We start from the raw sequence: 4,713 nt of genomic DNA, 5'->3' as shown, positions 1-4,713 counted from the left end.
GATCTATTCTCATATTAATCAAGAAGATTGGAAATCCTTTGTGGACGCTAGACTGACTGAAGAATGTGAGGTAAATAAATTTAATTACATGTTAACTTTAATGCTGGTTTGGCATGTAACTACAAACTAATTTTTTGTATAGGATTATAGTCGTATTCAAAGGGAAAGAAGATCAAAATGCATATACAATCATCACATTGCTAGTAAGGGATATGAAAATCCTGCCGAAGAATTAGTAAGTATTTCTAATTGAATGAAATAATTTATCTTAATATGTTTATGCTAATTAAATATATATCTTTGGTTGCATAATATAACGTGTGATCTTTCCTATCGTTCAACTCTTTGGAAAGAAGCAAGAAAAGGAAAAAACAATGATTATTTTGATGATGCTACTCGAGATTGTGTCTCTCGAATCGTAAGTTTGCTTGCGATTTACTTATATACAATATTTAATCTTTTGTTAACTTAGTTAATGATGAATACTTGTATTGTTCTATAGGATGCATTAGCTGAAACACATAGAGATGAGGACATATTGACTGAGTCATTGGGCTCTAAGGAGCATGGTGGACGTGTACGTGGCATGGGTGGTTTTGTCTCTCAATCACTATATTTCAAGACAGTGAAAGGGAAAGAGAAAATTGCAAGTTCTCAAGTTGTAGAAGATGACTCAAAAAGCAAAAGTTACAAAAAGGGTCATAATCACTTGAGATCGTCCATCAGAAGTGTTAACATAGATCTCTATGCCGATGAGGATTTGGGCAACACACCTATGAACGAAGAAGTGAAGGTAATTAACTTTGTTGTCACTTTTAAAACTTTAATGTTTATAGGATAAATTGTTCTTAATGATGCTTTTAATACTTGTAAAGTAAACACCGTGCAAATTGGCTATAGGAATGATTAATAATATTGTTGCAATAGCAACCGTACTTGATGATAGCAATGGTGGTCCCAATGTTAAAATCTTGGTGGACTTGCTCACAGGAGGAGATTGTAGTTTACCTATTCCAGTGAAGGGCAAGATAGAGACTTTAAATCAAGCATTAGGTAATATTGTTGAATGACCTCGTTGACTTGTTTATGTGCTATTGAAGCTTTGATATTTATTTGTGATTGTATTTTAGGTTTTGATATTATTTTGTTTGTGCTTGGAGCATTCAACCCCAAAGGATGTTCTGTATTCTTCAAATTACATAAATGTTAATGGAACCATTAAGCTCTTATATGGACATGTCGTGAACAATATGAAGGATGTAGATATGGTTCGCATCCTAATGAACGAGCTAATATTCGGTAAAAACAAATTCATTTATTTAGCTCGTTAGGACTTGCTCCATTATTGCGGCATGGTAGAAATAGGCTATATGTGCATCCTAGCATACATTACGTAAGTAAACATCTTTTACTCATCTTTATGTCCAATACTATAGCTATTTATTTTGTTCCTTTTTAACTAAGGTTGCTTTTACTTAGATATCTTTGGGATGAATGTGATTGTGGAAGCAAGTTTTTTGTTATGACCAAGCAAAAATAACATCACATATCAAGGATCGTGATCTCCGATCCAGAAATTTTGCCAACCAGTTAGAAGTGGCTACCTTGGAACAAATAGTTCTAATTCCGTATAATACTGGGTAAATAAATAAGATTAACACATTATTATGTTTTTCATTGAGGTTAAATGTATACTCACATTGAAGATGTTTATTGTAGTTTTCATTGGATGTTGCATGTCATCGATCTTCGAGAGAACTGTGTTTATGTTTTGGACTCTCTTCGAAGTAAAGTTAACGAAGACATCCATGGAGTCATAAATGTGACTTATGATTTACTTCTTATTTGACTTCATTGTCTTCTAATTCTAATGTTTCCAAATGTATAGAGGATTAAAAACATGGCAAGCTAAGCATGATTTACAACATTATCGGTCAAATCCGAAATGGAAACCTATAAAGGTAATTTGCATTGACACATAATTATTTTCAATGAAACATAAGAATAATTTGTATGTAATTTATATACATGCAGTGTCCTCGTCAATTGGATTCGGTTGGGTGTGGGTATTATGTCCAAAAGTATATACATGAAATCGTGCATATTTCTTGTACTCCCATCACTAGCCTTGTAAGTTTCTACTTTCACTTTTTATATGTTACAAATTACATAAATTATCTAAACTTATTCTTTTCATACCTTTCTTTTTACGTAGTTTAATACAAAAAAGTGCATATACGCAAGAGGAGATTGACGAGATTCGAACAAAATATGCAAGCTTTGTTAGCCGATTTGTGTAAGCTTTTACACTTTTTTTGTAGTATATAAGTTACTAGTACTAATACTAATTGTTTTAATATATAAGCTACGAGATTCTAGTACTACTTGTTGTACATACTTTAATTTTGAGGTTTTCTGCTTGTAGTAGTTTATGAATAAGTGTTGTATTGTAGTGTTTTAGGTGTTGACTTTAGAGTGTATTTGTTGTAGTACTATGTGGAAAGTGTGTATTAGTGGAGGAATTTGTTGTACACATACTTTAATACTTTACATATTATTTACTTGATTGATATGTGTATTTTTGTAGTATTATGAAAGTGTGGAAAAGTGTATTTTTGTAGTTTTCCATGGAAGTGTGGAAGTGTATGTGCTGGTTTTGTGGCCTCTTACCATGTTGAATTCTATAGCTAGAAATAGTATTAGTTTGCCATTGGATGTGTGGAAGTGTATGCTGGTTTTGTAGGGGTTGATCTTCCTTGTAGGTGAAATGGAAATATTGGTTTGCCATGGAAGTGTGGAAATGTATGTGTTGGTTTTGTAGGTTTCTTACATGTTGAATTCTATAGCTAGAAATATATTAGTTTGTCATTGGATGTGTGGAAGTGTATGCTGGTTTTGTAGGTGTTGATCTTCTTCCTTGTAGGTGAAATGGAAATATTGGTTTGCTATGGAAGTGTGGAAAAATGTATATATGTTGGGTTTTTAGGTGTTGAATTCTGTAGCTAGAAATATTATTAGTTTGCATCGAAGTGTGGAAGTGTATGTGCTGGTTTTGTAGGTTTGAATTCTATATAGCTAGAAATAGTATTAGTTTGCCATTGGATGTGTGGAAGTGTATGCTTGTTTTGTAGGTGTTGATCTTCTGCCTTGCAGGTGAAATATGGAAGTAATATATAAGGTTTGCCATGGAGTGGTAGACAGCTAGCAATCATGCAACAATTATTTTTTATACTTTTTTAATATTCGATGACGAACATTTCATGTCGTAATTCGTAACAAATAATGTCGATTTCGACACCATGAAAATAATTAAAATAAATAAATTAAAAAAACAAACAAGGCTTTGATGTCGGTTTAAAAACGACATTAAAGGAAAACCAACAGTAAAGGTCAACAATTACGCCATAAAAAATGTTGATTTAAAACCGACATCAGTGGCCATCAATGATGCATTTGATGTCATTTTTAAACTGACATCAAAGCAAAAATGACATTAAAGGCCTTTAATAACGCTAGCATAGATGTCAATTCCGAACTAACACCAAAGGCCATTAATGTCGGTTCTAAACTGACAATAAAGAGCAAATTTCTTCTTGAGTAGATTATAAGTAGATTTTCATTTAGCTAACTGCTAAAGTGAACTTATGGACAAACTTAGGGTTCAGTCGTTATATTCTCAATAGTCGAGCCCCATATTGTTTGCAATGGAATGAGTCCTCACATTATAACCCTTGAGCAGACGAACATGAGAGCTTTTCCCTTCTCATAACACGAAGAAGTGAAAGATTAGCTCTATTACTTGTCACCAGGGAGCATTATTTCATGGGAGTAGATGTAGAGACAATATTTGGAAAAGTTCTTTTCAACCTTTTATGCTACTAGTGTGAGGAAGAAAATCTATGGCATCACACAAGGAAAGGATGAATCACTTTACGATTATCTGGGGGAGATACTTGGCTCAGTGCCAAGTTTTTCATCATTAGGTACAGAACCATATGTTGATTCAATATTTATATGGGTGATTGTTGCAATGAGATAAAATGATTATTGATGTGGAGGCATGAGGTGCTCTTAAGGATAATACGACAACTAAAGTAAATAAATTGAATTTTCACTTTGAAATGTAAATTTATTAGGTCCCTTCCTAGTATGTAAAGGGTATTAAGGTTATTACATATTGACTGTAATTTGAAATGTTCATATTTACTTTGAAAATTAGTATAATGTATGGTGATATATTATAATATAAAATTTATCTTTTAATTGAACTTTATTATATAAATTTAATTTTGTATATGATTTAAAATTAATTTATGAAATAATAAATATTTGAATGAGTTCAAATGTTAATTTAATATGGATTAAATTTGTAATAAAACTATAGATTAAAATTTAATACGTATATGATACAAATTCAAACAATAGGTTATGAGAGAAATTCATATATGAGTATGATTCAAATCTATATTAAATCAAATATAAAATATTTAATTTAGAAATTAAATAATTGAAGAATTAATTAATAATTTAGTTTAATTCTATTTAATTAAATTAAAACTATTGGTTATGTGAGAGATATTCATTTAAATGTGATTTAAATGAAATATTAATTAAATGTGATTTAAATAATTATTATATATTAACTAATTATTTTAGTGTTAATCAAATTTAAGTGGAATTTTCAAATATACTAATTAAATTGAAACTAATTAG

General features: G+C 30.8%; 1 long non-coding RNA gene across 2 annotated transcripts; it reads left to right on the top strand.

Annotated features, from left to right (window-relative positions):
* The first annotated feature begins 322 nt into the window (after positions 1–322).
* LOC116404375 lies at positions 323–2,084 on the top strand. 2 transcript variants are annotated; one of them, XR_004217224.1, is made up of 4 exons: positions 323–418; positions 503–793; positions 991–1,053; positions 1,480–2,084. It is a non-coding gene; the product is annotated as an uncharacterized LOC116404375 (long non-coding RNA). The 2 variants fall into 2 exon arrangements; XR_004217223.1 differs by lacking the exon at positions 323–418 and having other exon boundaries at positions 423–793; positions 1,480–2,083.
* The last annotated feature ends 2,629 nt before the right edge of the window (positions 2,085–4,713 follow it).

Source organism: Cucumis sativus, chromosome 6 (assembly GCF_000004075.3).
Source record: "Cucumis sativus cultivar 9930 chromosome 6, Cucumber_9930_V3, whole genome shotgun sequence".
Taxonomy (NCBI): domain Eukaryota; kingdom Viridiplantae; phylum Streptophyta; class Magnoliopsida; order Cucurbitales; family Cucurbitaceae; genus Cucumis; species Cucumis sativus.
The sequence above is the reverse complement of the archived record's forward strand: the minus strand, read 5'-3'. Positions and strand labels throughout refer to the sequence as shown.